This window comes from Bubalus bubalis, chromosome X (genome assembly GCF_019923935.1).
Source record: "Bubalus bubalis isolate 160015118507 breed Murrah chromosome X, NDDB_SH_1, whole genome shotgun sequence".
NCBI classification, from domain to species: Eukaryota; Metazoa; Chordata; class Mammalia; order Artiodactyla; family Bovidae; genus Bubalus; species Bubalus bubalis.
In genome coordinates this window covers 10,393,260-10,421,072 of record NC_059181.1, presented here as the reverse complement: position 1 = coordinate 10,421,072, position 27,813 = coordinate 10,393,260, and the positions used below count along the sequence as shown (strand labels likewise).

Genomic DNA, 27,813 nt, shown 5'->3' with positions numbered 1-27,813 from the left:
GTCCAGTTCTAACTGTTGCTTCTTGACCTGCATACAGATTTCTCAGGAGGCAGGTAAGGTGGTCTGATATTCCCATCTCTTTAAAAATTTTCCAGTTTGTTGTGATCCACACAGTACTTGGGTGCATCTTCTTTAGACATCTTTATTGTTCTCAGTCTTTCTGTAATGCCTTGTAGCAGCACTCCTAAGAACTCTCTGGTAGTGGCTCATGAAAATATAAAATGTTCTCTTCCCATTTTTGCTATAGTCTTTGAAAACTTCCATGAAACAAAAAGACATGGCTTTTTGGTCTCTTGACTACGAGTCTCCAGTCAAGTATAGAGCTAAAGGTCTCTTTCTTGTCCTGTCATCTAAACTTTCCCCTCATCACTGTGATATTCCCTCATTCACTTATTCCTTCTCATCCCTATGTTCATGCACAGTGATGTCTTCCTAAAACTAGTGCTCCTAGCATCTGACTCTCTGTGATACATTTGGGCTTCTGGGGTGGGTAATCTGTCTTTATTTCTCTAAAAATCATCTCATTTCCCAGATTTCACACTCAATAGGAGAAACTTGACACTTAACTCCCAAGTAAGATTCCTTCTTTAGAACTAGGGGGAAAGTGGAAAGGGCTGAAATATTCGTGTATTAATATATATATATAGCCTTATGTGATTTTGGATTATGTAAATATGAAATAATGTGATTAAAAACATACTTAAAATATCTCATTTCTAGGACAAAATTTGAAATAATTTGGACCTCCCTAAATGAGAAAAAAAAATAATCACACATGTTTAAAGCTGGTGAACTAATTGGAAACGATACTACTGCTGTGGTAGCTGATAAACAGAACTGCATGATGCTATTCTTTGTCAGTCCTACAGGACAGTTATCCTTGAATTATAGAAGTTTTAATTTATGAAAGATACTCTGGAAAATACCCTAGTATAAGCTGACTTCGATATTCTGTCCTCTTGTGGCTTGCTTTTGTGCCTGAGGTACAGCGGAGGGGACTGGGGAAAGCTACAAGGAGGGTCAAATTTTGAATCTTCATGAGAAAGGGGAGAATCAGACACTGGATGAGCTGCTTCAAGGTCCATGTGACAATGGGCATCACTGTGAAAGGACAAGAGCCAGTGTTCCCATTTCTCTGTGGCATGCAGGACCACAGTGATATTTTCAAAACTGGCAATTCTGAGACCAGGAGGGGACGTGGGCAAGGATGTTCCAAGATGTCCACCAGCCATGTCAGCTTTGAGTCTCCCCCTAGTGGCTGCATTAGGAAAGACATCGATGCAAGGAATGTGTGTTAGTCGCTCAGTCCTCTCTTGAACTCTTCAACCCTACGGACTGAAGCCTGCCAGGTTCCTCTGACCATGGGATTCTCCAGGTGAGAATACTGGAGTGGGTAGCCATTCCCTTCTCCAGGCGAAAGGACTGTGAAAGTGGTAGGTGCTGACAAACCAGTCCATGGGCACAGGAGAGGCATCTTTTGAAGGCTTTTATTGATACTTCGGGGTGGGAGGATGTTTTTGAGGGTCTGTGTGAGCAGGAAGAGTTCAATGCAAGAACTTTGAGATGCTGGTGATAATCACCCTGAATTTATGGACAGGCTACTTTGACCTTGGAATTCTTATGCTACCTGTTCACACTGGTATGGTAGCTTTGCTCCTTATTCTCTTTTTGGGCGTCAGCTATTTTACTTAACTCCTTCACCTCTGATTCCTTCCTTGTAGAATGGAGGCAAAGAATCACACTTAAAGAGATTTTTGTGAGAATTCAGCATTGCCATGGAGATGGAATGGGCGAGAAGGAGTGGGCTGCGGTGTAGAGCAGACCCTACTTTTTGACTGACTGCTGCAGTCCCCGCATGATCGCAGGGTGGGTAACCGGATGAATTCAGGCCCAGCAGCTCCAGGACAGGGAGATGAGGCCAGCGTTTCTCCAGAGACCCAGCATGGCCCATTCCTCTCTGCGACAAGGGGTCAGTGCTACGGAAACTGGAGCTGCGGGCAGCGGGGATAGTGGCTTCCTGGTTGTGACGGGTCTTCTCTCACCCGGAGACCCAAAGTTGCTACCTAAGTGAACTTACCCTCCCGCTTACGCAAGAGTGTGTTCCATGGACACAGCCTAGCAGGAAGATGCAGCCTTTTATGTCTCACTGGCTGCTGACCCACCAGTCGGATGACAGCATCCCCGCGGGCTTTCCTGTTTCAGTTCCAGCAGCCCTTGGTCAGTGGCCTCTCACCATCAGGAGCAGCCCGTACATCAGCAGCAGGGTGGCCGCCAGCAACAAGCTCGTGCTCTCCAGCAACCACATCAGCACAGTCATCAGCCTCTCGGGGGAGACGGTGAGCACCTAATCTGAGGACATCCACTACGTGCAGGAGCCTATGGCCGACACACCTACTTCGCAGCTCTGTGACTTCGACCCCACCCCCACCCCCCCCCCCCCCCCCACCCCCACCCGGCAGACCGCATCACAAGGTGGAGAGGAAGCAGGGCTGTACCCTGCCGCAATGTGCTGCTGGCTGAGCCCCTCTGCCACCCTCTGTCTCGCCTATCTCATGAAGTACCAGGCCATGTCTCTGCTGGACACGCACACATGGACCAAGTCCTGCCAGCTCATCCTCCAGCCCCAAAATGGCTTTTGGGAACAGCTCATCTACCATGAGTTCCCGCTGTTTGGCAAGAACACCATGACCATGGTCACTTCCCCCATGGACATGATCCCTGACGTCTAGGAGAAAGAGGTCTGTCTGATGATTCCACTGTGAGCCATTCTGCCAGCCCTGGGGTCAGAAGTAGGGATCTGCCACTGATCCTCCACCAAGATCTCAGCTTAAACATTTTTCTTTTGTTGATACAGAAAAACCAGATGATGCCTTTTGTAAGGGCACCGAAAACGGAAGAGTGCTGTAGCTCTTAATCTTATCGTTCATATTTTTAAAGATTCAGCTTACTAAATGTAAGATAGTGAAGATAAGTTTCCTACCCAGTGGGTGACAGATGCTGAACCATGTGGTGCCCAGGTCAAGGGGACCAGCGCCCAATGCATGTGGCAAACCTGGAATCCTGCAGTCCTCCCCATGGCCAACTAACCCAGGAGTGAGTCTGCCACAATCCTGTCTCATTCTTTTGAACCTGAAGCCAGCCTTAAGCATCACGGTGCCTCTCATGCTTCTCACAGTAAGTGCCAACCTCTTGGGTAAGTAGACTTCAAGCAGTGCTCCAGAAGCCCTGGGGGGCCCCAAGCCAACTCTGCATCCACCTTCAGCCACCAGGGCCCAACTCTGGTTCTCTAGATTGTACTTATGCATAAGATAGTTTTCAAAGGAAGCATTCAGTTGTATAAAATTTTTTTAAAAATTTGTTTTTTTGAGCACCGCTGTACATGGCAAGCTCTCCTCCAGCTTTTGACGAAAGATGGCATTGGTCTCTGTCTCAGGGCATGTGTGGAGAGCAGGTCTGACATTGGGCCTCAGAGGTTCCTTGCACAGGCCTCGGCCCAGAAGGCTGGAGCTATGGACTGGCCTGGCTGGCCACGAGCGTCCACAGGGGCATGTGCCTGAGGGATGAATGAGTGGGCCCTATCAGTAGACACTGAAATCCAGAGTTGTTCCAGCCCCCCAGTTGTGCAAGGATCTGGGTCAAGACCATCTATTCTAACCCATGGGTTTTCAAACAAAAGCACAACTGCCATGTATGGGTTCAGAACCCAGTGGAGGCCAAATTCCCCTTTTCTCCAAACCTACCCCTCTGCCACTTCCACGAAGTGCCTGCCCATGGGTGTCATTTTAGGATCGAGGGAGACTGATCTCACTTTCTCCATGAATAAACAGACCCACAGATGCCAGGGCGAGTGTGGGGAGGCCCCCACAAAGCAGAAGAAACCCAGGTGGAAAATTTCTTTGAAAGCATTTTTCTTAAAGAGAAGTTTATTTGGGTATATTTTGTTTCAGTTTCTAAAATGTTTAAGTTAACATACCATGAAATGAACTTTCTTCTACATAAAGTTCTGTGTGTTCTGACACATTTGTGTACTACCTCACAATCAGGAAGCAGAGAAATTATGTCGCCCCAAATATTCCCTTATGCCACCACTTTGCCCCACCCCAACCTCTGGCAAACCACTCTCTGTTCTCCATCCCTATCTATTTGCCTTTCCCCCTTGTGGCTGTTTAGTTGCACAGTTGTGTCTGACTTCTTGTGACTTTGTGGACTGCAGCGTGCCAGGCTTCCCTGTCCTTCACCATCTCCTGGAGCTTGCTCAAATTCACGTCCATAGAGTCAGTGATGCCATCTACCCATCTCATCCTCTGTCGCCCCCTTCTCCTGCCTTCAATCTTTCCCAGCATCAGGGTCTTTTCCAATGAGTCAGTTCTTCACATCAGGTGGCCAGAGTATTAGATCTTGAGCTTCAGCATCAGTCCTTTCAATGAATATTCAGGGTTGGTTTCCTTTAGGCTGGACTGGTTTGATCTCCTTGCTGTCCAAGGGACTTGCAGGAGTCTTCTCCAACACCACGCTTCCAAAGTATCAATTCTTTGGCTCTTAACCTTCTTTATGGTCCAACTCTCACATCCATACGTCACTACTGAAAACATCATAGCTTCGACTATATGGACCTTTATTGGAAAAGTGATGTCTCTGCCTTTTTAATATGCTATTTAGATCTGTCATAGCTTTTCTTCCACGGAGCAAGGATCTTTTAATTTCATGGCTAAAGTCACTATCTGCAGTGATTTTGGAGTCTAAGAAAATAAAGTCTATCACTGTTTGCATTTTCCCCCTATCTATTTGCCATGAAGTGATGGGACTGGATGCCATGATCTTAGTTTTTTGAATGTTGAGTTTTATGCCAGACTTTTCACTCTCCTTTTTCACCCTCATCAAGAGGCAGTCTTGATTTCAATTTGTGCTTCACCCAGCCTGGCATTTCGCATGATGTACTCTGCATATTAGTTAAATAAGCAGGGTGACAACATACAGCCTTGACATACTCCTTTCCCAATTTGGAACCAGTCTATTGTTCCATGTCTGGTTCTAACTGTTGCTTCTTGACCTGCATACAGGTTTCTCAGCAAGCAGATAAGGTGGTTTCTTTTAGACTTTACCACAGTTTGTTGTGATTCACACACTCAAAGCTTTCAGTGTAGTCAGTGAAGCAGAAGTAGATGTTTTTCTGGAATTCCCTTGCTTTTTTGATGATCCAGCTGCTGCTGCTGCTAAGTCACTTCAGTTGTGTCCGACTCTGTGCGACCCCATAAATGGCAGCCCACCAAGCTCCCCTGTCCCTGGGATTCTCCAGGCAAGAACACTGGAGTGGGTTGCCATTTCCTTCTCCAATGCATGAAAGTGAAAATTGAAAGTGAAGTCACTCAGTCGTGTCTGACTCTTAGCGACCCCATGGACTGCAGCCTACCAGGCTCCTCCGTTCATGGGATTTCCCAGGCAAGAGTACTGGAGTAGGGTGCCATTGCCTTCTCCACGATGATCCAGCGGATGTTGGCAATTTAATCTCTGGTTCCTCTGCTTTTCCAGAAGGTCACATATATAGACCACCATAGAGGATATAACCTCTGGAGACTGGCTTCTTTGAGTATGTCTGAGATTTACACATGTTGCTTTTTATGGACATGTTGTATTCCATTGAATGGATCTGCTGCAGTTTGTTTTACATTCACCCATTGAAGGATATCTGGGTTGTTTCCAATTTTTGGTGATTTTGAATAAAACTGTGACAGATGAAAAAAAGGAGGGTGTTTATGAGAATTCAGTAAGCTGATGCAGGGAGGGTTCCGCCTGGTGCCTAGCCTCCACTGTCAGTGCTCAATGAGCTCTCTGTGTGGTCATCACATGCACAGACTCTTTGTAAGAGTCTGAAACGTACTCTCAATTTTATAGAACCCTTGGTGTTGCTAACATAACTCTCTGACTGGACTACCTTGATATTATTGGTAATGACTGGGTCTTGGATCCCTCTTAATCTTTAGTGATTGATGTAGCAAGAGGACAGAGCTCATGATTTCTTCTTAATCTCAGGCCCTCTGTAAAGAGAACTTCCATCACAGTTGACATTTTCTAGTTTTCTGCCACATCTTCTGAGAAAACAGTAACTTCTTACTCAGGGGAGATGGTATTTTATCAGGCAAGTTCAAGCCGTTCTGAAAGAAGAGAAAACACCTGTATGTTCTTGATCACTGACCTTTGGTGAAAATTACTGCTGTTTTCTTTTTTCTTTATTAAATGGCAGAAAAATTTTATAATAGCAATTAATGGAAATGCTTAATTCAAATTATATTAAAGCCTATTTTTGTGTCTCTATTATGTCAGGATGGCAGGTCAAATGAATCTTTGAAAGTATAACTAGGGATTTCCATGGAAACCAGGTAGGAATAAGGGAGGAAACCCAGCTCTGGGTCATTGGTACTTTTCTCCCACTCACTGGGGACCCTAGAGAATCTGTCTGTGGGTGGCATCTTGCTGTGGCTCTCAGGGTACACAAGTCTCAAGCTCCAAATGCCTCTTGCTGCTCAAGGTGGTGCCAATGGAAGTTGGGGTGACTGCTTATAGCAAACTGATCCCAGTGAGTAAATAAACTGGATTACATTTTTCAGTCCATGACATGTTTTCAGTTACATTATTTTATGTAATCATGTTATTACTCAAGTTATCTCCATTCTAAAGGTGAGGAAGCAGGTTCTGAGACATGAGGGCATTTTCTTGAGTCAAGAGGCACAGCCAGGGTTTGTACCATCCGACTCTAAGAACAGTGGCCATTTTTCTGGGCAACGGTAGGTGCCAGAACCTCCTTCCCAGGTCCTCCCTATCCACTGTCGCAGGTTGGGTGGTTGGAGAGAGTAGGGCTTTACCTCTGTCCTCATCGGAGGCTGTGATGGAGAGTGGGACACAGCTTTATGTATTTCCATGAAAGGCTCAGGGGCCAGCATGGGAGACCAAAATATTTTGTGGGGAAAAATGCACATTGCCTTTCTTCCATGGCTCCTAATTTTTTGCCTGCTGGAGTGTGGGAAGTGTTAGTTGCTCAGTTGTGTCATACTCTTTGCAACTCCCAGGCTCCTCTGTCCATGGAATCCTCTTGGCAAGAATACTGGAGTGGATAGCCATTCCCTTCTCCAGGGGGTCCTCCCAACCTGGGGATTGAACCCAGGTCTCCTGCACTGCAGGCAGATTCTTTACCGTCTGAGCCACCAGGAAACCCACTGGAGTGTGTAGGTCCTCATCAATTGCAATCACGAAAGACACTCTCTTATTGCATCTATTAACACATCCTTCCGGAGAAGGCAATGGCACCCCACTCCAGTACTCTTGCCTGGAAAATCCCATGGACGGAGGAGCCTGGTGGGCTGCAGTCCATGGGGTCGCTAAGAGTCAGACATGACTGAGCTACTTCACTTTCACTTTTCACTTTCATGCATTGGAGAAGGAAGTGGCAACCCACTCCAGTACTCTTGCCTGGAGAATCCCAGGGACAGGGGAGCCTGGTGGGCTGCTGTCTCTGGGGTCGCACAGAGTCGGACATGACTGAAGCGACTTAGCAGCAGGAGCAGCAGCAGCAACACATCCTTCTACAGTTTTCTTCAATTACACTAATTATTTCCTGTTATGAGTTTATTCTCTTCTGAGATTTTTCCTCAAGAAGCTTCTGCAATTTTGGTCTCAGTTATTATATTATTATAAGAACTGGCCCTCCAGTGGCACAGTAGAATGGCTTGGGGTTGTATTATTTCGACCTCTCTCATGAAGCATCTTCTAATTTTTGTTGAGGATGAGAGAACTGGTTGCTGATTGGAACTGGATGGACTGCATGGGTATCCTGTGTCTTTATTTATGGTAAAATAACACTGCAGTTGTTTTCCAACTTTCACAGTATCTCCCTCCTCTCCTTTCTACTTCAAGCCTTCAGCTAAGCATTTTTTCTCTGGAGACTTTCCTGGCTCATGTGCTTCCTTTTCATTCCCACCATAATCTCTAATATTCAATGGCTACCTTAGATCCACAGTGCATCAGCTGCCTCCTTTCTGGCTTCTTAGTTTCTTGTCTTTATTCCCATGCATCCTACACATAGCAACATGAATACTTTTTTCAGCTTTTATTTGGATTAGGTCACTCCCATTCTAAGGAGCTCAGAATAACTCTCAATTACCTCTTGAATAAAATAAAACCTCCTAATTATATATGCTAAAGTCCTCAGCCTGTAAACTCCTCCACTTAATGGCCCCCTTGCCTGCCCTCCTCCACTTGGGCATCCTACTCCAGCTCCATAAGCCCATTGGCATCCTTAAGTGCATATTTATACCCATCTATTAACCCGTAAGCCTTTGCACATCCCACCTCTCCTGTTTACAGTGCCTCCCCTCTACATTCCTGGTAAAATGTAATAGTCATTTGACCAGGAATATAATTGGTTTAACTTTGTTTAACTCGGTGTTTCTCAATTTTTTTTTTAACCATGTGACAGTTTTGCTTACAAGATGGCTGTTAAAACTGTGCTGGAGAGCTTCAGTCTCCTCTTTGCTCCTCCAGGCCTGCCCTCAACACTCCTTCACTCTGGTTGGTGCTACAAGGGAGGCTGACCTGCATGAACATATCAACAGGTCCCCCTTGACCTCTCTCATGGTTACAGTGAATCGAGATGTTACTGAAGGTACTGGGTAGATGTGGCTAACTTCTATAATCCATGCACTATAAGTAAAGCAGATTACTTTCCATAGTGTGGGTGGGCCTCACCCAATCAGTTGAAGGCCTTAAGAGCAAATATTGAGGTTTCCTGAAGAAGGTTTTGGTATTAACCACACCCCCATCCCCTGGCCCCAACCACATGAGCCAATTTCTTAAAATTAGTCTCTGTTTCTCAATATTGTTTCTGCTTCTCTGGAGAACCCTGATTGATAAATACCTTGATGTCTGGGTTGGCTTGGCCAATAAGGCCCACCTATATGTGATTAGAGGGAGGAAGGAGAATAGAGTTAAGGTGTTTATTCTCTGGGTCTCACTATGCTGGGTCACTTACAGTTGGCTGTGGCTGTGGACAGAACTCCCAGTTCCTATCTGGAACCTTCTCCCTAGGGCTGTTTCCCTCTCAGTAAATCATTCCACAGTCTTTCCCCTGGGTATGGTTTCCCTACATTTTGCCCCCATCTCTGTGACTAGCCCATTGTTAAACTTTCCTCCAAATGCCCAATTTGAAGTACCATTTGTTTCCTGACATAACCTTGACTGATGTCTCATGAGACTAGTGTTCCAATGAACTTACTTTGGGAAACTATGCTTTCATTTCAACCTTTCTTTTCTTAGGGTGATGAAGTTGTAGGGTTCACTGTTTCCCCAAACAGCCTGGAGGAAACCAGGAGAGACTTGATAGAAAAAGAGATTCATGGGTTAGAAACTGAATCATGGATGGGTTTAGTTCAGCTGGAGGGAAGGTGGGCCTGGTAACAGAGTGAAAACTAACGTTTGTGGACTCAACAATTATAAAATACTTCTGCACATTTTATCTCATTTGATCCTCTCAACAGTCCCATGAGGTGGCAATTATCCCGTGTCACAGGTGATCAAGGAGATGAGCAAATGACCAGGATGTATTGGGGGATGTGGGAGAAATCTGTCTAATTAAAGTGGAGAGTTCTTCATGAAAAGTGGGGAGAAGTAAGGTTTCCAGAGGTCAGGCAGGGCCGAATTATGCATGATCCTGAGGGTAGAGGTGAGGAGTCTCATTTGATGTGAGAGGCTGCAGAGAGCTTTTGAAGGATTATTTTAAAAATTTAAATTGACTGTATGAATAATACACGTTCATGGTAGAATATTTAAGAAAGTAAAGTGTAAAGAAGAAAATAAACCTCGCTCATAATTTTATCACCAGGTGATGTCCTCGTTTTATCCTCTTAAAGCTTGAAATTTGTCAGCATTCATAGCATTGTGCATGTCTTATCTGTCCGACAGTTTCTCAACTGTGGCACTATTGACAGGATAATTCTTTGTCATGGGGGGAGAGGGTTATAGGCTATTTAGCAGCATCCCTGGCCTCAACTCACTAGCTGCCAGTGGTGCCCCTCCCCCAGCTTTGGTGACCAAAAATGACTCCAGACGTGGCCAAATGTCCCCTGGTAGGCAGAGTCACCCCTAGTTGAGAATCTCTGATCTAACCTTATATTGTGAATGTTTTCTCCCATATCATTAATAATCATAGAAAAATCCATGCAATATATATATATATATATATATACACACACACACCATACTTCATTTACTCATGGCTTTTTTGTTGGATGTTTAGTCTGTTATATAAATGTATATATACATATGTATTAAAAATATGTATGTATTGCCATCATGAAGAGCACAGTGGTGAGTATCCTTGCATATAAATCTTTAGTTGAATCTCTGATTATCTCCTTAGGACCATTTCCTAAGAGTCCATTTCTGAGTCAAAGGACAGGAACATTTCAGGACTCGTGGTATATTTTCCTGGAGAAGTACCTTCCAGAATGGTTGTCCAAATAGACAGACCCACTAAGCTGTGATGCATGAGTGTTCCCGTTTTACCAACCCTCACAAGCACTGCAAATTATCATTAGAAACACTATGTTCACAGGTAAAATAATAATAATATCCTGATATTTTAATTTGCCCTTTCTGATCTTCGGGAAAGTTTTCTCATGTGTTGCTTAGAAATTTGTTGACTTCCTCTTACGTAACTTATTAATTGTTTTTTATTTGTTTGCTTTTAAATTTTGTTTACTTCCTCTTACCTATCTTGTGAAGTGTTGACTATTTCAATCGTTATGAAGGCAGAGTTTAGAAACACACCAGCTGGCTTGTGTTTAGGGGAACTATACTGATTTTAATTTTTTTCCTCAAGTGTCTTGTTTTCTCAATTTTCAGCTTAGATTCAGTTCCCTACCATGTCAGAGAGTCATTCAACTTTGTGAAGGAAATCTGTCTCCTTCCTTAAAAGAGGCATGGAGAGAAAGAAAGAAAATGACTTTCAATAGGCTTTTCAATTTTCTAGTTTACAACCTCAAAGTCGGATTTTATGTAGCTGAGTCCACTGGTGTTTTCTCATTAGTATTATAAAATAGATTGTTACTCTCTATTGTGCTCTCCCAGGGATGTAAAACTAAAATGGAAATCCAGTCCAGCTCTTCCCCCAACTACTTCAGTAATCTCAGGCAAATTGCTTCCTGTTTCTAAACCTAACTCTTCTCATTTGTAAAATAACATGGTGAGAGAAGATGATCTCTCAGGGCTTTTAGAATTCTATATATTTGTGTTCATGTGACGGGAAGAGGAGAAACAACTCAACTAGCAACACCTTGGGGCCCTGGTGTCTTGTTTTGGGTGGCGAGGAGGATGAGATTCTAAAATAACTTGAAAAGGGAAAAATATGACACTTGTATGTGTCTTCCAGTCATTTAATGAACTTTGTTTCCTTCTATTATGCTCTAGCCCTTTTGTTCACCAATAGCAAGAATTTTCCTAAAGTGCTGAATGCTGAAAGAGGTAGAATGTGGATGTTTATATAGGGCTGTTGTTGAGACAGGAAAAGTCACGAAATTGGCCTTACCTGTGATATAGATGGAAGAGCCTGGTAGGCTGCAGTCCATGGGGTTGCTAAGAGTCCGACACGACTGAGCAACTTCACTTTCACTTTTCATTTTCATGCATTGGAGAGGGAAATGGCAACCCACTCCAGTGTTCTTGCCTGGAGAATCCCAGGGACAGGGGAGCCTGGTGGGCTGCCGTCTCTGGGATTGCACAGAGTCGGACATGACTGAAGCGACTTAGCAGTAGCAGTGGCAGTGATATAATATATATTATTGTTATCTATAGATGTTATGATTAATATATATAATAAATATATATAAAATCTATCCATTCATATTTCTGCTTGTTGAATGTCTTCTCCACAGGAATGCAGGTTCTATGAGGCAGAGACCTTGTCTATCTTGTCCTTCTTGGGATCCTTAGTATCTAAGACAGTGCCCAGCTCTGGTACCTGCTCAATAGGTAAGTGAAGAACAGATGCATAAGTGAATAAATAAGGATGTCACCTATCAAAGAGACAGGAAATAAGTGTTGGCGAGGATATAGAGGAAAGGGAACCCTTGTGCTTTGTTGGTGAGAATTTAAACTGGTGCAGTCACTGTGGAAAACAGTATGGAAACCCCTGGAAAAAAATAGAACTAGCATGCGATCATAAATACAAAAGAAAGGAAATCACTGTCTTGAGATATCTGTACCCACTTGTTCACTGGAGCATTATTTACAGTAGCCAAGCTATGGAAGCAACCCAAGTGTCCATTGATGGATAAGCAGATAAGGAAAATGCGATGTATATATACACAATAGAATATTACTCTTCCATGAAAAAGAAGGAAATTCTGCCACTTGCAACAACAACGGTGAAACTGGAGGGCATTATACCAAGTGAAATAAACCAGACAGAAAGATAAATGCTGTATGGTATCACTTATATGTGAAATGTAAAAAACAAAAAACTCACAGAAACAGTTCAGCCATGGTTGCCAGAGGCTTGGGGTTGAGGGAAATGAAGAGATACTGGTCAAAGGGTACAAACTTTAAATCATAAGATAAATAAATTCTGAGGATCTAATGTCTAGCATGATGACTATAGTTAATAATTCCATACTGTATACTTGAACTCTGCTAAGAGAATAGATCTTAGCATTCTTAAGAAAAAAGATGGGGGGGAAGTAACCATGAAAGGTGATAGATGTATTAATGAACTTGATCATGTTAATAATTTCACAGTATATGTATACATCAAATCATCACATTGTACACTATAAATATATTACAATTTTTTGTTAATTACACCTCACTACAGCTGGAAAAAATAAATGAATGTGTGAACTGGCTATTGGTGCAGCATGTATGAATAAAAGTTATGAAAACAACTTACAACTTCAGCTTCTTCTCCATCAGTGGTTGGGGCATGGACTTGGATTACTGTGTTATTGAATGGTTTGCTTTGGAAACCGAGATCATTGTGTCATTTTTGAGACTGCACCCAAGTACTGCATTTCAGACTTTCTTGTTGACTATGAGGGATACTCCATTTCTTCTCAGGGATTCTGGCTCACAGTAGTTTGTGGTAACTTTGCCAGTTATTTTCAAATGGGCATCAGAGCGTATGGGCAGTCAAATAAATACTCAAAAGGAGTAAGACAAAGGGGAATCGATTTGAATTGCACATTCTCTCAGAGACAAACTTTTTCAGTCCCTAAACAAGTTATGTTGCTGCTGCTGCTGCTGCTAAGTCGCTTCAGTCATGTCCAACTCTGTGCGATCCCATAGATGGCAGCCCACCAGGCTCCCTCGTCCCTGGGATTCTCCAGGCAAGAACACTGGAGTGGGTTGCCATTTGCCTTCTCCGAAACAAGTTATGTTACTACTTCTTAAAACGAATTACCAATTCCCCTATTAATTAAAAGGCAGTTTTCATCATTTAACAAGAACTTTCCCTGGTGGCTCAGAGGTTAAAGCGTCTGCCTGCAATGCAGGAAACCCGGGTTCGATCCCTGGGTCGGGAAGATCCCCTGGAGAAGGAAATGGCAACCGACTCCAGTATTCTTGCCTGAAGAATCCCATGGACGGAGGAGCTTGGTAGGCTACAGTGCACGGGGTCACAAAGAGTCGGACACGACTGAATGACTTCACTTTCACTTTCATAATGTGCATTTGTCAGTGAGCTTATACTTTAAGGTTTTTTCCTTCAGAAAGCGTTCCTTTAGCCTATTCTGAGGTTCTAATGACTACAGTGACTGGGTCTAATTAGTTTGTGGCCAATGCTAGTGGGTTGCTGGCTACACTTGTTTTCTTACCTCTGAGGTCCCACAGCTTCCTGTTGGCTCAGACAGTAAAGAATCTACCTGCAATGTAGGAGACTGGGTTCAATCCTTGAGTTGGTGAGATCCCCTGGAAAGGGAATGGAATCTCCTGGAGAGGGAATACCCATTCCAGTATTCTTGACTGGAGAATCCCATGGATGGAGGAGCCTGGCAGGCTACAGTCCATGGGGTCACAAAGAGTCAGACACGACTCAGTGACTAACACTCAGGCCCACAGCCGGACTACATTTCCTAGCTTCCCTTGATGTTAGATACTTAAGTGTGACTGAGCACTGGTCTGTGGAATGTAGGTGGAAGCTATGTAGGTCACTTTTAGGTTTGTTTTTCTTGTTCAGTCGCTCAGTCATGTCCATTCTTTGTGATCTCATGGACTGCAGCACACCAGGCCTCCTTGTCCTTCACCATCTCCCGGAGCTTGCTCAAATTCATGTTCATTGAGTCAGTGATGCTATCCAACCATCTCATCCTTTGTTGTCACCTTCTCCTCCTGCCTTCAATCTTTCCTAGCATCAGGGTCTTTTCCAATGAGTCAGTTCTTTGCATCAGGTGGCCAAAGTATTGGAGCTTCAGCCTCAGCATCAATCCTTCCAATGAATATTCAAGATTGATTTCCTTTAGGATTGACTGGCTGGATCTCCAAGGCACTCTCAAGAATCTTCTCCAACACCACAGTTCAAAAGCATCAATTACTTGGCACTCAGCCTTCTTAATGGTCCAACTCTCACATCCATACATGACTACTGGAAAAACCATAGCTTTGATTAGATGGACCTTTGTTGATAAAGTAATGTCTCTGCTTTTTAATATGCTGTCTAGGTTTTTCATAACTTTTTTTTCCAAGAAGCGTTTTTAATTTCATGGCCACAGCCACCATCTGCAGTGATTTTGTTTCCCCATCTATTTGCCATAAAGTGATGAGACCAGATGCCCATCAGTTAGTCAGTTGGGTTTGACTCATTACAACTTTCCATGTGGTCCATGAAGACAGCAAAGTCTTAGTCAGCCTGAGTTTCTGGGATACTCTGTAGAGCAGAGACCCACCACATATCCCCAGTCTCCAGCCAACTGGGCTTGACTTACAACAGCAATCAGCTTTGATGGTTTAAACCCCTGAGATTTCTGGGCAACTAGCATTCCCTAACTCATGTACAAGATAGAGAATAACATTCTAGAACAGAAGCAACCGAAATGTGGAACAAGCAACAGGAATGGAAATTGTGATGATCATTACAATCTTGAAAATAGAAACAACAGAAGTATGAAGGCATGCTGGACCTCTCCCATTGTAGTGATCTGAGCCAATCCATTTTCAAAACATTACGCAACATGCTAGGAAGTAATTGAAGTGGGGCTGCAATAAAAGCCAACAAAAGAATAACCAGACTATAAAATGTTTCCGTTTAAAGCACATTCATTAATAAAGGAGGACACTTGCTGCTAAGCTGCTAAGTCACTTCAGTCATGTCCAACTCTGTGCAACCCCATAGACGGCAGCCCACCAGGCTACCCGGTCCCTGGGATTCTCCAGGCAAGAACACTGGAGTGGGTTGCCATTTCCTTCTCCAATGCATGAAAGTGAAAAGTGAAAGTGAAATCGCTCAGTTGTGTCCGACTCTTAGCAACCCCATGGACTGCAGCCTACCAGGCTCCTCCGTCCATGGGATTTTCCAGGCAAGAGTACTGGAGTGGGGTGCCATTGCCTTCTCCGAGAAGGACACTTACCTATTTATAATTTCGTGACAAAGGGTTTTATTGCTTTTTTACTTACTATGGTAGCTTACTAAAAGTGTTAACTGTGGGGAGAGGGAAGAGAAAGAAAGGAGGGCTATATGGGAATAGCTACTGGCTTTCTCCAGCTGACTTTTCTGATTTAGGATTTGATCCAAATAAGGTTGAGTGGGCTATGTGGGCTGTGACCACTCGGGAAAGGGGTACTGTGCTGGCCCAGAGCAAATATCCTAACCTTTACAAAAAGAACCCTTGAGGACTCTAGAGTGAGAAATCTTCCTTGAGCATCATAAAGATGGAATATAGTAGGAGGGAATGAGAAATTTAACTAGCAGGATGATCTAACATCAAACCTTGTTCCCCAAAGCTATCAGGCAAAAAAGATAGGGGAAAATAAAAAAGATCTTTTGTGCTGAGTGGAAATTGAGCATCTCTTCAGCCTCTCTTATGATGGCTATTTTAATACAATTGCATTAGACAGCCCTGTGGGAGTATAAATCATACATTTATAACTACAGTCACAATATAACTTTAGTCCAAACCAGGACTCATGTGAAAGGGGGAAGGTCTAAAATAAATATTTATTTACTGATAAATTATTTGGTTTTATTATACCAATGGATCTAAAAATAGTTTAATTAGGAATAAAATCTTTCAAAACTAAAAGTAATACATGTGTGTATACATTACAGTAAAATGTAAACATTTTTACATTGAATTAGCCTCCAATTAAAATAAATAAATTTAAATTAAAAAATAAAAGAAAAAATAACAGAAGCAGAGAAATTATTGTACATATTTACACATTAAAAAATTGAGGTATAACTGACATATAACATTATTTTCAGGTATATAAATAGTTTAATATTTGTAATTTATATATTTTTACTAGGTTCCTAGCTATCTTTCTTCAACTGACAGTGTGTCAGTGATGTTTATCTAAAGAATGTCTTTTAATATGGTTTTATTGTTTTTAATCATTTTTTAATAAAATTGTCTGTAATTTTCTTTAAAGTTGCATTTTTGTGCTTGATAATTTGAAATTGTTGACACACCAATCAACTATCTTTAGACGTAATATTTTTAGTTGCAAATTTACCCTCTTTATAGATTCTGAACAAATTCTGCTAATGGCAGATACTCTCATCTCTATGCTTAATGTTGTTGTTCAGTCGCTCGGTCACGTGCAACTCTTTGTGACCCCATGAACTGCAGCATGCCAGGCTTCCCTGTCCTTCACCACCTCCCAGAGCTTGCTCAAACTCAAGTACATCGAGTCGGTGATACCATCCAACCATCTCATCCTCTGTCGTCCCCTTCTCCTCTTGCCTTCAATCCTTCCAGCATCAGGGTCTTTTCCAGTGACTTAGTTCTTCGCATCAGGTAGCCAAAGTATTGGAGCTCCAACCTCAGCATCAGTCCTTCCAATGAATATTCAGGGTTGATTTCCTTTAGGATGGACTGGTTGGATCTCCTTGCTGTCCAAGGGACTCTCAAGAGTCTTCTCCAACACCACAGCTCAAAAGCATCCTTTCTTCAGCACTCAGCCTTCCTTATGGTCCAACTCTCACAACCATACACGACTACTGAAAAAACTATAGTTTGACTATACTGACCTTTGTCGATAAAGTAATGTGTCTGTTTTTTAATATGCCATCTAGGTTGGTCATAACTTTTCTTGCAAGAAGCAAGTGTCTTTTAATTTCATGGCTGCAGTCACCATCTGCAGTGATTTTAGAGCCCAAGAAAATAAAGTCTGTCACTGTTTACATTGTTTCCCCATCTATTTAACATGAAGTGATGGGACTGGATGCCATGATCTTCATTTTTTGAATATGGAGTTTTAAGTCAGCTTTTTCACTCTCTCCTTTCATCTTCATAAAGAGGCTCTTTAGTTCCTCTTTGCTCTCTGCCATTAAGTTGTTGTCATCTGCATATCTGAGGTTATTGATATTTCTCCCAGCAATCTTGATTCCAGTTTGTGCTTTGTCCAGCCTGGCTTTTCACATGATGTACTCTGCTTATAAGTTAGATAAGCAGGGTGACAATATACAGCCTTGACGTACTCCTTTCCCAATTTTGAATCAGCCTGTTGTTCATGTCCAGTTTTAACTGTTGCTTCTTTACCTGCATACAAGTTTTTCAGGAGGCAGGTAAGTTGGTCTGGTATTCCCATCTACTGAAGAATCTTCCATACTTTGTTGTGATCCACACAGTCAAAGGCTTTGGCATAGTCAATAAAGCAGAGATAGATTTTTTTGGCAACTCCCTTGCTTTTCTATGATCCAAAAGATATTGGCAATTTGATCTCTGGTTTCTCTGCCTTTTCTAAAACCAGCTTGAACATCTGGAATTTCTCAATTCATGTATTGTTGAAGCCTAACTTGGAGAATTTTGAGCATTACTTTGCTAGTGGGTAAAATGAATGCAATTGTGTGGCAGTTTGAACATTCTTTGGCATTGCCCTTCTTAGGGATTGGAATGAAAACTTATCTTTTCCAGTCCTGTGGCCACTGCTGTGTTTTCCATATTTGCTGGCATATTGAGTGCAGCACTTTAACAGCATCATCCTTTAGGATTTGAAATAGCTCAGCTGGAATTCCATCACCTCCACTAGCTTTTTTCATAGTGATGCTTCCTAAGACGACTTGACTTCACACTCCAAGATATCTGGCTCTAGGTGAGTGATCATACCATTGTGGTTATCCGGGTTTGTATAGTACTTCTGTGTATTTTTGCCATCTCTTCTTAATAAATCTGCTTCTGTTAGGTCCATGCCATTTCTGTCCTTTATTGTGCCCATCTTTGTGTGAAATATTCCCTTGGTATCTCTAATTTTCTTGAAGAGATCTCTAGTCTTTCCCATTCTTTTGTTTCCCTCTATTTCTTTGCATTGTTTACTTAGGAAGGCTTTCTTATCTCTCCTTGCTATTCTTTTAAGAACTCTGCATTCAAATGGGAATATCTTTCCTTTTCTCCTTTGCCTTTCACTTCTTTTCTCAACTATTTGTAAGGCCTCTTCAGACAGCCATTTTGCCTTTTTGTATTTCTTTTTTTGGGGATGGTTTTGATCACCGCCTCCTATACAATGTCAAGTACTTCTGTCCATAGTTCTTCAGGCATTCCGTCTATCAGATCTAATCTCCTGAATCTATTTGTCACTTTCATTGTATAATTGTAAGGGATTTGATTTAGGTCATACCTTTATGGCTTGGTGGTTTTCCTACTTTCTTCAATTTAAGTCTGAATTTTGCAATGAGGAATTCATGGTCTGAACCACAGTCAGCTCCTGGTCTTGTTTTTTTGCTGACTGTATAGAGCTTCTCCATCTTTGGCTGCAAAGAATATAATCAATCTGCTTTTGGTATTGACTGTCTGGTGATGTCCACATGTAGAGTCATCTCCTGTGTTGTTGGAAGAGGGTGTTTGCTATGACCAGTTTGTTCTCTTGGCAAAACTCTGTTAGCCTTTGCCCTGCTTCATTTTATACTCCAATGCCCGACTCTATGTTTATGGATATTAAAATGTATAAGTATTTACGCCCATGTAGTTTTATTTTAAACAGGTATTATTATTTTGCTTCCCATCTTCAACAAATATTTTATAGACAAAACTTACCCCCCTCCCAAATTGTCTCTTTTTAATGATTCTTTTGGATGTCATGAAATTTAGGTGCAAAATAATAAGATTCATTAATTTGAATTAATTTAGTGAAGAATATATTGATTTACCCAATTAATGATAGGAGTGCTATCTAAAACTTCTTCCTAAGCAAGATACCCAAAATACAATAACAGACTCAAAGTTAAATCATATGTATGATCTGAGGTCTCATCATCTATTTCATTTGTTTTCTCTCTTGCATTTGTATGGATATGTTTTAATGACTTCTGTTTACAGGCTTTGTTTCAATCACTACAGTTTGTTGAAAGCCAAATATTTTTGTTCTCCATCTGTTGAATACTTGACTAAGGATTTTCAATAGATTTTGGAAAAAATGTAACCATAATTTAGAGAGCTCTGTGCACACTTGCAAAAATTCTATGCCATGGGAAGACTTAAAAGCTCCAACAATTCTGAAATCTGGTGAATGAGGGTAGCAAAGAAAGAAAGCATGTATTGCCATGATGATTGCTATTATTTTTCTCATTCAACACTCTGTCACAAAAATTTTGTAATTCAGTTACTTTGTGTATTTATAGACACATAATTGAAATTTTGATAGCTACAACTTCTATTTTGATTGGTAGAATACTGCTGCTTGTTTGAGCATGATCAGATCATGAGTAGTGTATGCAGCAAACCAATTCCAAGAACTTATTTTTTCCCATAGTTTTTTTTAAAAAATTAATTTATTTTAATTGGAGGCTAATTGATTTACAATATCGTTGTGGTTTTTGCCATACATTGACATGAATCAGCCACTGGTGTACATGTGTCCCACCATCCTGAACCCCTCTCCCACCTCTCTCCCCACCCTATCCTGAGAGGGTAACAGGCACGAAGGCCAGGGGTCTCCAAACAGAGGAAATAGGCTGCAAGTGTCAGACATTTTTATCTCTCTTAAGCGGCAGGAGGAAACAAACTAGTGACATTTTTTTCCTTCTCTATACAAATTTAAAAGGTTTCTCTTAAAATACTGTGTTGCCATAATGACACCTGGTCTCACCTGAAGTTAACTATTCTCAAACCTTGAGTTAACCAATGCATTTTTCTTATGGAAATGTTTGTCTTAAGCTATGTTAATGTACTATGCATTTACCCCAGACTCTGTCTTCAAGTCGGTTCGCCTAGTAGGCTCAGAACCTACTTGACAAACCATTATGTTATACTCAGATATTGTTCCCCTAATCTATGTAAACGAAACTATTTGTATGGTAATCTGCCCTTCTATAAGATTCAAGTCAATCGTTTTATGGCCCTGGATGAATCGTCTGGTGCCGAGATTATCCCAAAATACATCTTATGGATGAGGGGCCTGGTGCCATTCTGAGTTTTAAGACATTCCTTTCTTTCATTAACAGACTGCTAGTGACTATATAACATCCAGCTGAAGACTAGCAGGGGGGTACTCTTTCTGCCCCCTTCTGATGCCTGTGTCAGAAGCTTTCTCTATCTCCTTTATACTTTAATAAAACTTTATTACACAAAAGCTCTGAGCGATCAAGCCTCGTCTCTGGCCCCAGATTGAATTCTTCTCCTCTGGAGGCCAAGAATCCCGGAGTCTTTTCTTGGGTCAGCAACAACCTTTCAGTCCCTTTGGGTTGTTCCAGAGCACCAGCTTTGAGTGCCCTGCTTCATGCATCAAAGTTGCACTGGACATCTGTTTTACATATGCTAATATACATGTTTCAGTGCTATTCTCTCATATCATCCCATCCTTGCCTTCTCCCACATAGTTCAAAAGTCTGTTCTTTACATCTGTGTCTCTTGCTGTCTTGCATATAGGGTCATCGTTACTGTCTTTCTAAATTCCATATATATGCAGTAATATACTGTATTGGTGTTTCTCTTTCTGACTTACTTCACTCTGTATAATAGGCTTCAGTTTCATGCACCTCTTTAGAACTGATCCAAATGCATTCTTTTTTATGCTGAGTAATATTCCATTGTGTATATGTACCACAACTTCCTTATCCATTTGTCTGCTGATAGATATCTAGGTTGCTTCCATGTCCTAACTATTGTAAACAGTGCTGCAGTGAACACTGGGGTACATGCGTCTCTTTCAATTCTGGTTTCCTCAGTGTATATGCCAGCAGTGGGATTGCTGGGTTGTATGGTAGTTCTATTTCCAGTTTTTAAAGGACTGTTCTGCATAGTGGCTCTACTACTTTGCATTCCCACCAACAGTGTAAGAGGATTCCCTTTTCTCCACACCCTCTCCAGCATTTATTGTTTGTAGACTTTTTGATGGCAGCCATCCTGACCAGCATGAGATGGTACCTCATTGTGGTTTTGATTTGAGTATCTCTGATAATGAGTGATGTTGAACATCTTTCATCTGTTTTTAGCCATCTGTATGTCTTCTTTGGAGAAATGTCTGTTGAGCTCTTTGGCCCATTTTTTGACTGGGTTGTTTACTTTTCTGGTATTGAGCTGCATGAGCTGCTTATATATTTTTGAGATTTTTTGTCAGTTGCTTCATTTGCTATTATTTTCTCCCATTCTGAAGGCTGCCTTTTCACCTTGCTTATAGTTTCCTTCATCGTGCAAAAGCTTTTAAGTTTAGTTAGGTCCCATTTGTTTATTTTTTCTTTTATTTCCATTACTCTGAGAGGTGGGTGGGTCATAGAGCATCTTGCTGTGATTATGTCAGACAGTGTTCTGCCTATGTTTTCCTCTGAGAGTTTTATAGTTTCTGGTTTTACATTTAGGTCTTTAATCCATTTTGAGTTTATTTTTGTGTATGGTGTTAGAAAGTGTTCTAGTTTCATTCTTTTACAGATGGTTGACTAGTTTTCCCAGCACCACTTGTTAAAGAGATTGTTTTTTCCTCCATTGTATATTTTTGCCTCCTTTGTCAAAGATAAAGTGTCCATAGGTGCATGGATTTATCTCTGAGCTTTCTATTTTGTTCCATTGATGTATATTTCTGTCTTTGTGCCAGTACCATACTGTCTTAATGAATGTAGCTTTGTAGTATAGTCTGAAGTCAGGCAGGTTGATTCCTCCAGTTCCATTTTTCTTTCTCAGGATTGCTTTGGCTATTTGAGGTTTTTTGTGTTTGCATAAAAATTTTGAAGTTATTTGTTCTAGTTCTGTGAAAAATACCATTGGTAGCTTGATAAGGGATTGTGTTGAATCTATAGATTGGGTAGTTAACTCATTTTCACTATATTGATTCTTCCCATCCATGAACATGGCATATTTCTCCATTTATTTGTGTCATCTTTGATTTCTTTCATCAGTGTTTTATAGTTTTCTATATATAGGTCTTTTGTTTCTTAGGTAGATTTATTCCTAAGTATTCTTTTTGTTGCAGTGGTGAATGGGATGTTTCCTTAATTTCTCTTTCTGTTTTCTCATTGTTAGTGTATAGGTATGCAAGGGATTTTTGTGTATTAATTTTATATCCTGCAACTTTACTATATTCATTGATTAGCTCTAGTAATTTTCTGGTGGCATCTTTAGGGTTTTCTATGTAGAAGATCATGGCATCTGCAGACAGTGAGAGTTTTACTTCTTTTCCAATCTGGATTCCTTTTATTTCTTTTTCTTCTCTGATTTCCATGGCTAGGACTTCCAAAACTATGTTGAATAGTAATGGTGAGAATGGGCATCCTTATCTTGTTCCTGATTTTAGAGGAAATGCTTTCAATTTTTCACCATTGAGGATAGTGTTTGCTGTGGGTTTGTCATATATGGTTTTTATTATGTTGAGGTATGTTCCTTCTATGCCTGCTTTATGGAGAGGTTTTTTTTTTTTTATCATAAATGGGTGTTGAATTGTCAAAGGCTTTCTCTGCATCTATTGAGATCATCATATGGTTTTTATCTTTCAGTTTGTTAATATGGAGTATCACATTGATTGTTTTGTGAATACTAAAGAATCCTTGCATCCCTGGGATAAAGCCCACTTGGTCATGATGTATGATCTTTTTAATATGTTGTTGGATTCTGTTTGCTATAATTTTGTTGAGGATTTTTGCATCTATGTTCATCAGTGATATTGGCCTGTAGTTTTCTTTTTGTGTGTGGCATCTTTGTCTGGTTTTGCTATTAGGGTGATGGTGGCTTCATAGAATGAGTTTGGGAGTTTACCTTCCTATGCAATTTTCCAGAAGAGTTTGAGTAGGATAGGTGTTAGCTCTTCTCTAAATTTTTGGTAGATCTCACCTGTGAAGCCATCTAGTCCTGGGCTTTTGTTTGTTGCAAGATTTTTGATTACAGCTTTGATTTTTGTGCTTGTGATGGGTCTGTTAAGATTTTCTATTTCTTCCTGGTTCAGTTTTGGAAGGTTATACTTTTCTAAGAATTTGTCCATTTTTTCCAAGTTGTCCATTTTATTGACATATAATTGCTCATAGTGGTCTCTTATGATTTTTTTCTATTTCTGTGTTGTGATTTCTCCATTTTCATTTCTAATTTTATTGATGTGATTCTTCTCCCTTTTGTTCTTGATGAGACTGGCTAATGGTTTGTCTGTTTTATTTTATCTTCTCAAAGAATCAGCTTTTGGGTTTGTTGATTTTTGTTATAGTCCCCTCTGTTTCTTTTTCATTTATTTCTGCTCTAATTTTTTTGACTTCTTTCCTTCTACTAACCCTGGGGTTCTTCATTTCTTCTTTTTCTAGTTGCTTTAGGTGTAAAGTTAGGTTGTTTATTTTATGTTTCTCTTGTTTCTTGAGGTAGGCTTGTATTGCTATGAACCTCCCTTTTAGCACTGCTTTTACTGAATCCCAAAGGTTTTGGGTTGTTGTGTCTTCATTTTCATTTGTTTCAATGCATATTTTGATTTCCTTTTTGATCCTTCCATGATCTTTTGGTTATTCGGAAGTGTGTAGTTTAGCCTCCATATGTTTGTAGTTTTAATGTTTTTTTTTTTCCCCCTGTAGTCGACATCTAATCTTATTGCATTGTGATTGGAAAACATGCTTGAAATGATTTCAATTTTTTAAAAATTACCAAGGCTAGATTTATGGCCCAGGATGTGATCTGTCTTGGAGAATGTTCCATGTGCACTTGAAAAAAATGTGAATTCCATTGTTTTGGGGTGAAATGCCCTATAGATATCAATTAGGTCTAATTGGTCCAATGTATCATTTAGAGCTTGTGTTTTCTTGCTAATTTTCTGTTTGGTTTATCTATCCATAGGTGTGAGTGGGGTATTAAAAAGTTCCCCAGTATTATTGTGTTACTGTTAATTTCTCCTTTCATACTTGTTAGCATTTACCTTACGTATTGAGGTGCTCCTATGTTGGGTGCATATACGCTTATAATTGTTATATCCTCTTCTTGGATTGATCCTTTGATCATTATGTAGTGTCCTTCTTTGTCTCTTATCACAGTCTTTATTTCAAAGTCTATTTTATGTAATATAAGTATTGCTACTCCTGCTTTCTTTTGGTCCTCATTTGCATGAAATATCTTTCTCCAGTCCTTCACTTTCAGCCTATATGCATCCCTAGATTTGAGGTGGGTCTCTTGTAGACAGCATCTATAGGAGTCTTTTTTTATATGCATTCAGCCAGTCTTTGTCTTTTGGTTGGAGCATTTAACCCATTTACATTTAAGGTAATTGTTGATAAATTGTTAAAGCTCAACATTCAGAAAACGAAGATCATGGCATCCGGTCCCATCACTTCATGGGAAATAGATGGGGAAACAGTGGAAACAGTGTCAGACTTTATTTTTCTGGGCTCCAAAATCACTGCAGATGGTGACTGCAGCCATGAAATTAAAAGACGCTTACTCCTTGGAAGGAAAGTTATGACCAACCTAGATAGCATATTGAAAAGCAGAGACATTACTTTGCCAACAAAGGTTCGTCTAGTCAATCAAGGCTATGGTTTTTCCTGTGGTCATGTATGGCTGTGAGAGTTGGACTGTGAAGAAGGCTGAGCGCCGAAGAATTGATGCTTTTGAACTGTGGTGTTGGAGAAAACTCTTGAGAGTCCCTTGGACTGCAAGGAGATCCAACCAGTCCATTCTGAAGGAGATCAGCCCTGGGATTTCTTGGAAGGACTGATGCTAAAGCTGAAACTCCGGTACTTTGGCCACCTCATGCGAAGAGTTGACTCATTGGAAAAGAGTCTGATGCTGGGAGGGATGGGGGGCAGGAGGAGAAGGGGACGACAGAGGATGAGATGGCTGGATGGCATCACTGACTTGATGGACCTGAGTCTCAGTGAACTCCGGGAGCTGGTGATGAACAGAGAGGCCTGGCGTGCTGCGATTCATGGGGTCGCAAAGAGTCGGACACGACTGAGCAACTGATCTGATCTGAGGATCCTGTTACCATTTACTTTGTTGTTTTGGGTTCGTTTTTATAAACCTTTACTTTGTTTCCTGTCTAAAGAAGATCCTTTAGCATTTGTTGAAGAGCTGGTTTGGTGGTGATGAATTCTCTCAGCTTTTGCTTGTCTATAAAGCTTTTGATTTCTCTCTAGTATCTGAATGAGATCCTTGCTGGGTAGAGTATTCTTGGTTGTAGGTTTTTTCTCTTTCATCACTTTATGTCCTGCCATTCCCTTCTGGCCTGAAGAGTTTCTATTGAAAGATCAGTTGTTATCCATATGGGTATTCCCTTGTGTGTTATTTGTTGCTTTTCCCTTGCTGCTTTTAATATTTGCTCTTTGGTTTAATCTTTATTAGTTTGATTAATATGTGTCTTGGGGTGTTTTGCCTTGGGTTTATCCTGTCTGGGACTCTCTGGCTTTCTTGGACTTGGGTGGCTATTTCCTTCCCCATATTAGGGACGTTTTGACTATTATCTCCTCAGATATTTTCTCATGCCTTTTTTTTTTTTTTTTTTTTGTCTTCTTCTTCTGGGACAGCTGTGATTTGAATGTTGGGGTGTTTAACATTGTCCCAGAGGTCTCTGAGGTTGTCCTCATTTCTTTTAATTCTTTTTTCTTTTTTCCTCCCTGCTTCATTTATTTCCACCATTCTATCTTCCACTTCACTTATCCTCTCTTCTGCCTCAGTTATTCTACTGTTGGTTCCCTCCAGAGTGCTTTTGATCTCAATTACTGCATTATTCATTACTGGTTGATTCTTCTTTATTTCTTCTAGGTCCTTAGTTAAACATTTCTTGCATTTTCTCGATTCTTGCCTCTAGTCTATTTATCTGTAACTCCATTTTGTTTTCAAGATTTTGGATCATCTTTACTATCATTTATTCTGAATTCTTTTTCAGGTAGACTCCCTATCTCCTCCTCTTTGGTTTGGTGGGTTTTTATCATGTTCCCTCACCTGCGGAATATTTCTCTGCCTTTACATTTTGGTTAGATTGCTGTGTTTGGGTGCCCTTTCTGCAGGCTGGAAGTTCGTGGTTCCTCTTAATTGTTGAGTCTACTCTCCATGGGTGGGGTTAGACCAATAACAACTTGTCAAGGTTTCCTGGTTGGGGGAGCTTGCATCTGTGTTCTGGTGGGTGGAGCTGGATCTCTTCTCTCTGGAGTGCAATTAAAGTGTCCATTAGTGTGTTTTGGGGTTTCTATGGGTTTGGCATGGCTTTGGACAGCCCGTCTTTTAATATTCAGGGTTGTGTTCCTGTTTTGCTAGCGAATTAGCATGGTATGTCTTGCACTGGATCTTGTTAGGTCTTGGGTGGAGCTTGGTTTCAGTGTAGGTGTGGAGACTTTTGGGTGAGCGCTCATCTATTAATGTTCTCTGGAGTCAGGCGTTCTCTGATGTTCTAAAGTTTTGGGGTTAAGCCTCCTGCCTCTGGCTTTTGGTCCTTCTCTTTCAGTAACCTCAAGACTTCTCCATTCATGCAGTATAGAAGATAAAACCCCTAGGTTTGTGGGTGAAACAGTTCTCCACAGCCAGGAATACCCTGAGAGATCCACAGAGTTATATAGAGAAGAGAAGAGGGAGGAGAGAGGTAGAGGTGACCAGGAGGAGAAAAGGGGGAGTAAAAAAGGGAGAGAGCAATCTAGCCAGAAATCAAATCCCTAAGTGCCCTCCACAGCCTGGAACACCGAGAGAGATTCACAGAGTTAAGTAGAGAAGAGAAGAGGGAGGAAGGAGATAGAGGTGACTTGGAGGAGAAAAGGGAGAGTCAAAAGGGGAGAGAGGAATCAAGCCAGTAATCAAATCCCTCCTTTTGAAGAGATTGGGCTGCCTTTCTGGGTGCCTGTTGTCCTCTGCCATCGTTCAGAAGTTTTTTTTGTAGAAGTTGCTCAGCATTCAAATGATCTTTTGATGAATTTGTTGGGGAGAAAGTGGTCTCCCCATCCTATTCCTCCACCACCTTGGGGCTGCCCCTCCCATAGGTTTTTTTATGAGGTAAGGCCATCATTTGTATCACATCACTGTCCTGCACAAAATAAAAAGTATATATTTCACTTAAGAATAAATACCTTTGCCTTTCATGTTGAGCTTTATAACTGAATGTGTACTGCTGTTCACAGCATCAGCTGTTTCACTTTCAGCAGAATGAATTGAGCTTTACTTCATTTTCATAAAATGGATGAAAAATAAAGTTGTATAATTGTCACTGGTATTAACTGATTTTTCCATTTGAATCATCTGA

At 41.1% G+C, this 27,813-nt stretch overlaps 1 pseudogene; it reads left to right on the top strand.

Moving 5' to 3' along the window:
- Positions 1 to 697: 697 nt before the first annotated feature.
- The window catches only part of LOC123331870, an 89,832-nt pseudogene continuing 62,716 nt past the window's right edge, over positions 698 to 27,813 (top strand).